Here is a 12,093-nt window from a genome sequence, read left to right on the forward strand (position 1 = left end):
TTTTTTTTTTTTTTTTTTCCACACTAGTAGTGGTGTTTACATCTATGATGGCCCGAGCTGTATCAGCTAAGAGCCAGCAGAGTTTTCACTGCGGAAAGACAATTTGCCTAATAATTGCCACAGTTCCCAACACTACAGCCTTCTGCATCCATTGTAATGTGTTGTCTGGAAGTTGGAGCTCGGCCAGGTGTTTCGTGGTGTTAACGTGCACGAGTCCATTACCGCTGATGACCAGAGGAAGTATCCTCACCTGCCTCTCAAGTTTCCACAATGTTTTGAGTTCTCTTGCTAATTCTGTGTATTTGACGATTTTGCTGTCATAAGCTTGTGCTATGTTGTGGTCGAGTGGCACTGAGAAGTCTACTATAACAGCCATCCCCTCCCGTTTCATCCATAGTACAAGATCTGGACGGTTGTGTTCTAGAGGTCTGTCCGTCACGAAGGGAAAGTCCCAGAAGATTTTGGCCTGTTCATTTTCTGCTACCGCTACCGGTGTGTATTTATACTGGGGTGTGAAGTTCCCAATTAATCCCCATCGCAATCCGAGCAACTGGTGGACCACCTTGCCCATATTGTTGTGCCTCCCTAAGTATTTGGTGGATGCAAGTGGTGTACAACCCCCCGACAAGTGCTGTACGGTTTCCTCCACTTGGTTGCAGATCCTACATTTCGTGTTTTCTACTTGCTGTTTCATAATGTATTTTGAGTAGTTCCTAGTTGGAACTACTTGATCTTGAATAGCGTGTAGTGCTGCTTCAGTGCTTGCGTATAGGTAACCTGCAACGAGGTAAGTATGAGACCGTGTTTTATCCACTTCTGGCTGATTAATGCTAGCGTGAAATCTCCCATGAAGTACTTTGCTACGCCATCTTTCTCTCATATTTTCTAGTTGATCTACATCTGTTTCAGGTTCTGCTGGGCTGGCTAAATTGAGGGCAGTATATTTTTTGTCCCATAACACCACTCTTTTGTGAACCGGTAAGTTGCTCGAGAGGAAGTAGTTTCTTAGGGATTTAATTTCTTTCTCGGTTGCAGCTTCCAAGCTGGACAATCCACGACCTCCCTCCGATCGAGGGAGATATAGTCGCTCGATTGCTGAATTGGGATGCAGTATGCCATGCCTCGTGAAACTGACGCGAACCCACTGATCCAATCGGCGCAGTTCCGTAGCTGACCAGGTAAGTATTCCGGAGGTGTATGTTAAAACCGGTATTGCCCACATGTTTATGGCAGTAATCTTGTTCTTAGCATTGAGCTCAGTTTTGAGAACTTGGTTGATTCGTTTTTTGAATTCCTCTTCAGCTACCTCCATACTGCGTTTCTGTCTGATCTCAAATGACTGTTGAATTCCCAGGTATTTGTAGGTGTTCTCAAGACCCAGACTACGTATGCTTGTACCGTTAATCAGTTCCATGTCACCCTCCTCCGCCATTTTCCCTCTCTTCACGTGCACAACCGAGCATTTCTCGAGGCCAAATTTCATTTTTATATCCGCGCTGAAATTTCTCACCAGTTCAAGTTCACCTTGTAGTTGTGCAGTTCCTCTAGCATAGAGCTTCAAGTCGTCCACATAAAACAGGTGAGTGAGCTTAGCATAATCGTCTATTCTGTATCCATAATTGCTGCGATTGAGTATGTTACTTAGTGGGTTTAGTGCAAGACAAAACCACTCCGTGCTCCAGTTGTCTCCCTGGAAGATGCCTCGTTTTATACTTATCTCCTTCGTTCGATATGACTTCGTTCCTTTTACTGACAGGGTGGTTCGCCAGGTTCCCATGAGATGTTCCCAAAGGTGTATTATGTCAGGACTGATTTTGTATATGCGAAGAATCTCAACAAGCCAGGAGTGCGGCACGGAATCATAAGCTTTCTGGTAGTCAATCCAGCACATCGATATATTTTTGAGTCTTCTTCTGGCCTGCTTCGTGACGACATTATCAATCACCAATAGTTCTTTACAACCTCGGGCTTTCTTCTTGCAGCCATTCTGCTCCCAGGCTAAAATTCTGTTATTACGAATATGAGTGCTTATTTTAAACCCGATAACGGAGGTCAGGATCTTGTACACAGACGGCAGGCACGTGATAGGTCTATAATTCTGTGGTTGAGTTAAATCACCTTTCTTGGGCAGCATGTAAGTTATGCCCATTGTAAAATATTTTGGTGCTTTTTCAGGATTTTGGATGATTTCCTGTATATGTAGTGCCAATTGATTATGAGCTGTTGACATAGCCTTCCACCAGTAATTGCAAATTCCATCAACGCCAGGGGCAGTCCAGTTTCTAAGGCGTTTAACCGTTTCGTCTATGTCTCCTCTTGTGATGGACACATCGGGCATCTGTGTTCTATATATATATATATATATATATATATATATATATATATATATATATATATATATATATATATATATATATATATATATATATATATATATATATATATATATATATATATAGGTGAAAAAAATTCATTTCTGGTTGAAAAATTCCAGTTCGCAAACCAATGGACGGATTCTATTGAGCTATATATTTTTATGTAGGGAATTAGGTACTCTACAAAAACTCATATAATTTTTCCATGAAACGGCTTTTCGAAAAGTTATTAGAGCTTGAAATGAAATTTTTGTCGGAGTAGCTGTTTTTACTCGGATATTGGGGAGAAATTATTGGAATTTACTTTGAAAATCAGGAAATCGTTCTCGAAAGTTACAATTGATATATATATATATATATATATATATATATATATATATATATATATATAGTTATAAAGTGTTAATACCACCTCCAAAATAGTAACTCGTTTAACGCTCTCACCTCATATATATCGATGTCACCTCCGAAATCGGAGGTGACAACGTTTTGCCTTGTTTTTTAGCTTGTTAGATTCAGGAGGCTTCAGGGACCAACATATCAAAAAATCGTTTTGAGGTCACAACGCACCCCCTTTATGTACTGAACAATCTTTTAGTTCGAGTGTATATCACTGGCGCTAGTGTGCTGAGCTGTATATCGGAGAATTACTCTGAAAGACTCTTTGCTCGTTTGCACCTCCGAAAATGGCAACGTTGTACTGTGCAAGGAGATGTAGACAGGCGGAATATCAGTATACGGAGGAATTAAGTAATGAGAGGCGCAGCGCGTTTTCTCCTCCATTATTGCAAGCCAGGCGGCATATCTCAACGATTTTTTATCGCATTCCTTTGTAGGGGAAAGAATCACGTGAAAGAGAACCAATCTTGGCTCTCTCGAATGGGATTATGACTGTTTATATTTCATCGTGCGTATATCTATGAATCCGTTGAACTTCTTTCATCTCAAGCTTACACTATAATTCTGAATTTGGCGAACTATTTCATTACCTATCTGAAAACGAATCGATTTGAGTCTTGTCCATAATAATATTTCTTCTCTCTATGGAAATGATCCATATAGATAATACTACCTATTAGTATAACGAATAATCAGTATTGTATCATTGCATATAATAAAATAACCTGTTCAGAGAGAAACATTTTTTTGGATAAGAAAATTCAGATGTTAATGGTGATGAATATTCAAGGACAATGAGCCAATCCGAAAATTTTCATTTCAGAATCAGGAGAAAAAAATGCTACAAATTTCACAATATCACAGAAATGAACAACGTCGGCTAAACCGAATGTTTGACATTGTGTTATTTCAAATGCAACGCTATTTATATTTTTCTTGAATCAGATTTCTCAAAGATTTTGAGGAATCCTTTGCTCAGAAACATCTCTTTTATTATCGATTATGTTTAAATATTGGATTTTCCCAAAAATTTTAAGAGCTTGTAGCATCTCTCTGGTTTAAATATTTCAGTGATGTATCATAAAGAAAATTACCAATTATATCGAAACAAGTAAGATTTTATGAAGAATTCGCCAAAACAGATTTGCATTTTTCGATAGATCATACAGGGTGTAAGGGAAAAAATAAACAATATTGAAGTCTTTGGAAGGCCTCGAGTCAACATATTTTGAAATTGCAACCATATTTTTGTCAAGATATAATGAATCTTCATAATGAAGTTAATAATATAGATACATACTCGGATACATATGATTGAGATACAGATGATTGATTAACTTCTACTATCTAGAATAAAAAGGTACATAGATAAAATATAGCTATATACAGGATATCTGTAAACAAATGCGAAGGAATAAGGGAGATGATTCCTTAATGAAAATAAGCGCGGGTATTTCCTGTAAATTTTCCAAATCGACAGACCTTCCAAGATACAGAATTTGGAAGGCGATGACGAGTTTACAGTTTTTAATTTTTTTCACAGGTTCTAAAAAACACTGAGTCATAAAACTATACATATTATGAAGCACTGAGTAGATTGTTACCAGTTTCAACTTCGGCAAGCTCGTAGTTTAGGCGGTAAATTGCTATCGATTTTTTCAATGTGTCTCTCCCTTAAATTCAAAAATTTCTGTGAAAATGTTGAAATTTGAGTTATTATGCTATTGTCATAGAAGTATACGAAACTAGCAGGTCGGGGGATTCACCTTAAAAAAACATAATAAAATGAATTTCGTGAATACCTACCGAGGCTGAAAACCACTATTCTCCGCTATAAAAAATTAGTATTATTCCAATAATATACCGACTTAATGAATGCTACGTTGCTATTACTATAAGGCCCGGTTGTTCAGTTCAGGATGAGGCAGAGATTTAAGATGATCCTAGATAATCTGACAGAACTGAACTGAAATGTCAAAATCAATCTAGGATTAACTTTAATCCCGAACTGAACAACTGCTATACATGTAGAGTTTCGGATTTTGCGAGAATCTACTGCTTTTTCTTCAAAACAACAACTGCGCTGAAGGAAATGTGATTGACAGTTATCTATATCATTTACATCATTATTTGCCGAACTTCAAAGTTCTGAATGAATTAAAATCTAAACTTGAAAATATACGAGATAATTTTCGCAAGAATTTCAATGAAATCTGAAAATTTTCATCATTCTGGAGCATTCTGGACATCAATAATTCTCGAATCATCCATGCAATAAATTCAATTTTATCCAATATAACACGCAAAACGAAATGTTATTCGAACTCGGCATCTTGAGCAATTCGTTCCTAAAAAGCCCGAATCAGGTAGAAAATTTTGAACCCTTCATATCAGCGAACACGTGTTTTGCAGTAAACAGATGCCGATTTCGTTTTCAACGGGCCATGTAACTAGGGTCGGCGTTGGGTGAAAGGATGAACGGTTCTTACAACAAGAAGAATTTGAATTTTCATATGACGGTGAGGGCATTCGTTTTAAAATTTTCAGAGTACAAGGAGTATACAGGGTGTTTCACGAGTAAACAGACAAATGAAAACCGCGAATAGAGGGCATTGAGCTGAGTTCAGAATCATACCATATACAAGGTGTTCCAAAACTAGTGAATCAAACGTCACACCACGATAGAGTAAACCAAATATTATCGAATGACACCAACATTAGTTGGACGAAAATGTACCGTTTCCAAAATAATCAGAATTTTATTAAAATACATAAAGTTGCCGATTTTCGAACTATTTTTCTTAATAACAGGGCCAGTTTGTGAAAAAGGATATCGATTTTAAATTATATTGAAGTAATATTATTGTTTCATCTCCCCTAATTGAAATTATTTTAAGTAGTTAATCGATAACCATAACCTAAGTAAATGTAAATTAAAACAATTGTTTTTTCTACATGATTTTTAATACTCAGAATAAACAGGGGTGATAATATGGGAGAAAAACGCTATCCTTAATAACAAATTGGCCTTGTGACTGAAAAAATAGTTCGAAAATCGGCAACTTTAGGTTAGGTTTTTTTAGAAACGGTACATTTTCGCTCAACTAATGTTGGTGTCATTCGATAGTATTTGATCTACTCTATCGTGGTGTGACGTTTGATTCAATAGTTTTGGGGCACCCTATATATAGGTTTCTTCGGGGTTTTTTGAAATTTCTCGAATTTCCGTTTGGCTATAACTCCTGAAATTCTGATCAAGTCGACTGAAAATTTATAATTAGCTTTGAGTTGTTAATTTCATTGAAACAGAGCATTGAAATTCGACAAAAATCTGGACCGGGCTCAGTGAGGCTTTACTTAACTTCAAACTCATAAAAACACCGTGTATGTAGTTTTTTAATCATAATTTCAACTTTTTTGTTATCTGCATTATTATTGTCTCAAAATGAATTGATTTTTGGGTTGCCCCACCTGTTGATCATGTTCTAGAAATAATTGTTTTGGTCAGACGCCTCTAAGGAATAGAGCACTTCATGAAAATGTATTTAGAAATCCTTAATTGATTTTTTTTCGAAGAATATTCTGTTGAATGTGTTCAACAATTATACCATATTCGGTCTTCAAAATACTCTTTCACAAGGATAAAATGTTTCAAAATTGATGATACCCAAATATGGATCGAAAAACTACGCTATCTTGAAACTAAAAATTAAAACTTGATCTTCAGAATGAATCTATTTTTCTATGGACAACTAGTTGTGTGAATAAAAACAAAGAAAGAAATCGCGGGTTGTCAGATCTGGAGATCTAGCAGTCCAATATTGTGGTCCTACCCTTCCAATAAAATGACCTGAAATACTGATAAATACTTTTGCTGGTGCATGAATATCATCAATGTTTCAATAACAAATTGTAATAAGACCAGAACAATCCATAGATTTCCATAGATCCAATAATGACTATAACGGAATCAGTAAAGAATTCGAAAGTGCATTTATCACACTTATTCGAAGTGCCAATCATTACCTTCACTAAAAGACCAAATGAGGTGAAAATCAGTTCGGAAAATTACTTCAGTTCCACGTTGTCCATAAAAAGCGATTCATTCGGAAGATATCGAATTATAATTATTATTTTCATGATCATGATAGGGTAGTTTTTTCTATTTTTGTTTATTATCAATAATAAAGCTTATAATCACTGTCAATCACTTATCTGAATAACCAGATATGCTATAAATATCAAAAACAAATGCAAGACATATATTGAGAACGAAAAAATTCAGTTGAACATTTCCAATTCCATTTTTAGATTTCCTCAGTTGATTGGCGATCATATTCATCCCATTAATTAATGTGAAGTGAAAGTCAATATGCAGCGCTGTTTTTTCCAGACATTTCACGATCAAACAATTATTCATTAGAAATAATCTGAAAAGGCATACCAAAGTTTCATTGATTTTGAGAAAATCAATGAAGATACCTGAAAAATTCAAAATTATGACGAGAAAAACTACAAACAGAGTGTTTTGCATGAGTTTAAATTTGAATATATCCTCAATGAGTCCGGTCCTGTGTTCGTCAACTTTTAATGTTCTGTTTTATTGAAACTTAGAAGTTTAAGCGGATAATGAATTTTTAGCCGAATCCAACTAAAATATTTGGAGTTATGGCCGAACAAAAATTAGGGAAATTTGAATAAACTCCTCTCTATATCGGAAACGGAATGCCTAAGACACACATATGAGGTGTTTTTGAACTGAGCTCAATGCCCTCTATTCACGGTTTTCGTTTGTCCGTTTACTTGTGAAACACCCTGTGTACTGAAAAATTTCAAAAGACTCCTCGAGCAATTAAGAAATGCCATTAAATCAAGGAGTTTCTTTTGAACCGCTATGATGAAAAATGTCAATATCCAGTTATTATTATTATTTGGGGTGATTCATCGAAAATCCCCAATATCTCGAAAACCAAGGCACTTTTGCCAAACGTAAAATATATTTATTTGAACCCCCATAGAGTACTCTACCCGCAGGCTCCATATTATCCATTCATTACGCCACACCCTGTATAATTATTATTATTATATCAATGTACTGAAAATAAACAGACATGAATACTAGGCAGTTGTTTTGTTTGAAGGTGAAGCTCCTGTTGCTTCAAACTTCTTTCAATTATTTTGACTACCATTCACGCAAGATGATTTTTGTTGAGGAATTCAACATTCTCGTAATTATCCGTTCATTTCTTCAAGAGATACCCATTCCCTACCACCTATGAGTATTCAATTCAATGCTAACACTGCATCAAATGCATTTCATCCTCGGGTTGATTTTTTTGAATTCTACAACTGATGTAACGTCTTCAGCCCCCAGCCAAAGAAAATAAACAACAGTAACTCTCCTCAAGCTACTGATTACTTCTATTTTCCATGTAAATAAATAGATTTGGTATGTCTTCAATCAGTTTGTATAAATGTCAATTATGTTCGTTACATATTTTCGACGCAATATTTTCCGAAGTGATTTGACATTGTGATGAAATACGTAATTACTGAGAGTCTCACGTAGAACGGACTACGTAGCATTTATTTAAAACTCAAAAATGGTTTGACAAGCGTCTTAACCCAACATTTTCGTACCATACAGAGTGAAAGGTATTCAATTTCCATGGCCACTCCTGTGCTAAAATGAAAGTGAATGAAGTATAGAAGCTGAAAGTGAAACGTATATCTTTGTTGATTCATTCGGGAAAAACATTTCAATGGAGTTCCTCATGTCGTGAATATAATGCCCAAAATTTAGATAACTATTTCATACCAGAACAAATTCGGTAAAATTGTCTTTGGAATTAATCTCATATGTAACGAAAAATTTCATTGTCATTTATCATTCATTTTAGGACCTATATGGTATTAAACTCCCCTATCGGACGAAGTATCGTAGACATAGCATACTTATTCAAAACTGTTGATATTCATGAAGAAAAGATAATAATTTCTGTCCAAATTCATTTACTCCGAATCCTTATCAATCAATTATTAGCGTATGAAGTTTATTAATATCAGTATCGTTCTCGAACTATTTACAGGTTTCAGTATGTGTGAATGAATCGGAAGAGCAGCTGTATATGAGTAGAATTCAAGCTGCCCTACTTTCTGTCCTCCTCAAATCTGACAACGTTGCGGGAGGTGAGAGCGCACTACTAATAAAAAATATATGCGGAGGTAGTAAGGTCTGATTCGTTTAAAGAAAAATTTTTCAATGAAAATCTTTTCCCCTCTTTAGGTACCCCTGTTATTTACCTTCCCCTCTACATATATAAGCAAAAATTATTCCAATTAAAAAACTCCTTCACCCGGAGGTCAGGTCGCCCAATGAACTTAACGGAGGTAACAACGAACTACGGGTTCATATATATATATATATATATATATATATATATATATATATATATATATATATATATATATATATATATATATATATATATATATATATATATATATATATATATATATATATATATATATATATATATATAATATATATATATTATATATTATATATATATATATATATATATATATAATATATATATATATATATATATATATATAATATATATATATATATATATATATCCTCCTATCATTATGGCTTCATGTAACATGCAAGGACCATTCATTGTGGCTTCAGGCGAATTATGACTTCAGCATATGTGAAGCCATAATGTAATTCACGTTTTCCGCTCAATGAAGCTACCGATTTGACTCTGGTTTACGTTATTCGAAGCACTGAGTGATGTGGAAGAACCTTGAATACAGATATCTGCTTAAATTGTAAAGATGACATCACTATTACGAAATGAAAATTTCTTCTCGTGAAGCCCTAATGGTCGGAGAATGGTAAATATTGTATATTTTAGTTTGAGACATTGCCACCGGGGGCGTGACTGTAATATACATGTCCTGTATATTGTAAACTACCACTTGTACTTTATGGACTCAGAGATGTGGCAACATCTCCTTCCCGTTTTTATCTATCGTGAATAGAGAGAATTCTCATCCAGCGGTTGAATTTCGTGGGGATGCAGAATTCTTATTGCGCGTCAGAGTTAAGTACTCATCTTGTGGTCTTTCAAAGCTTCTATGAAGGAAAACGTCATATATGGATGTTAATATTCTAATCAGTGATGAAAATTCGTGGTTCAATTTTTATCAGTCAAACGCATATTCTAGTTGAATACTGAAGAATAACTGATATGTTAATTCAGCCCAAATGCTATCTCAAGCCGAAACCATATGATAGGCCAAAATATAATGGCTTCCAGAAATTTTTTTAGGTGTTCTGATGATTCGAAGAATTATGTAACTTCTTTACATTAACTGAAAAAAAAATGAAATGCTTGAATTGCAAACTTATTTCCAAAATTAATGAAATTGTTTTTCGCTTCATATAAAAAATTTTAATCTGATGGAAAAAACAACTTTCCATAAAAAACAAAAAACCTGTTCTTTTCATTTCATAATGAACTTGCAGTTCAGATGTCGTCGAAGTTAGTAAGAAGACCTTCGAAATAAAAGAATTTTACCAACGACATAGAGCTCAGGAAGATATTCCTAAACAATGTTGCAATGAAATGAGTTTAATATAACAAATACCTAGTTGGTTTAGTTGGTTTTAGTAAAACACAACTACATAATAATTTTCCCACATTTGATCCCGACCTCGAATGATATAAAATTATTTATTAGCATAGTAGTCTATCAGCATACTGCAAAAGAATTATCATTTTGTGGGTAAATATTGAAAAAAAATCCAAATGAAGATTCAGTTCATTATTTAAACAATAATATGAAGTCAAGGACAACAGAACAAAAGTAGGTTATACAAAGTGTTTGTTCATGAAAATTTTGAGTCAGTATAAAAACCAACATATTCTGAACCTTAGGAAGTCTTTATTTACAGCTGATGAGAATAAACGTTGAGTTATCGTCACAAACTCGATTATCTGCTAAATTACATCAAAAGTCAACAAGTTGAAAATGTTTACAGTCGAATTTCAGTTATGATTGTATCAATATTCTCTAAAAGCCCTTATTATAATTCGATATTCAATCTTAATCTTACTCTATATCAGTATTATTATTTGGTAATGAAAAATAGTAGGTAAAGCTAGGGTTTTTAGCGTATATGGAAAACTCGGTCAACCGTTTTCAATATCTTTTCACTTAATTTGATGAAAAATAGTAAGTTTGATCAATATTGATATTATTGATGATAATTGATAAAAATGAAGGCTTTTAGTGTAATGGAAAACTCTGTCATATTGGAATACTTGTGGCGTTTTTGCACTCCTGATGAGAGTCTTCAATTCTCTTATTTTTTTTTCGTGTTGAGTAATACTGAATAATGATTCTACTATGGCCTTAAATTTAGAGCCAGCTTGTCCAGCATGGAAGAAAATGAAAATAAAATACATACTGTGCGAGTTTGGTAAATCAGAAACGGTATGAGATTTTCTGAATTATTATTCTTTAAATGGTGTAAAATTTCATATTCTGCAAAAAACAGGCTCCTTCAAGGTTGATTCGTGTTTGACTGAGGTAGGAAGAATCACTTCACGATGTGGGAGCGAGACCGATGATGACACTATTATAAAATTCATTTAATATGTTTCATTTAGATAATGAGGTTTATAACAGATGTTCGAATTGTTTTCCTCAACCGCAATGCAAGCTTGATATCTCCTTAAGAGGGGTCTACACCGTTCTAGTGGTCAGTTCAAAAAAAAAAATGAATATCTCACGTCAGAAACTGCTAATTTATATGGGGTATTCATTATAATTCAATTCAATCAGTTCGTCATCTAGAAAATTCAGAAATTTTTTTATTCGTCGAACGGAAATTTTTTTTTTTTTTATTGAAGAACAAATATTCATTCATGTTATTAACTTTCCGATGTGGAATTATCTCTTCTATGAAATTCCACATGAAAAAATTTCTCCAAAAGTCTCGCCATTGGTTACAATTCGTATCCTGATGAAATTGAAAAAAGACGGTCTTCTTTTCGACGAAAGTGGAAACTATTGTAATATTCGTAACTTCTGCTGATCGTTTAAATGTTCTGGAAAGACCCCACATTCTGGTAGTCTTTTCCCCTTTACGCCTTATACGGATGGCGAGGAATTCCCGTGGTATAAACTCCTCTATAAGATCGTGTTATCAAACGTTTGTTTCTTCCATTGTTAACAAATTCAGCTGCCTCCATTTATCTGTGCAGTAACTCAGATATTTTCGATTGGCTAAACAAACCTT

At 34.4% G+C, this 12,093-nt stretch overlaps 1 protein-coding gene and 1 long non-coding RNA gene across 3 annotated transcripts in view; one reads left to right on the forward strand and one right to left on the reverse strand.

The window, feature by feature from the left end:
* LOC123308343 (cilia- and flagella-associated protein 36) overlaps window positions 1-12,093 on the reverse strand; it is a 239,007-nt gene that overhangs the window by 183,478 nt on the left and 43,436 nt on the right. The window lies entirely within an intron of this gene.
* LOC123308345 lies at window positions 908-2,315 on the forward strand. Its single transcript, XR_006537095.1, has 3 exons — window positions 908-978; window positions 1,036-1,178; window positions 2,176-2,315. It is a non-coding gene; the product is annotated as an uncharacterized LOC123308345 (long non-coding RNA).

The sequence above is a fragment of the Coccinella septempunctata genome, chromosome 2 (assembly GCF_907165205.1).
Source record: "Coccinella septempunctata chromosome 2, icCocSept1.1, whole genome shotgun sequence".
NCBI lineage: Eukaryota > Metazoa > Arthropoda > Insecta > Coleoptera > Coccinellidae > Coccinella > Coccinella septempunctata.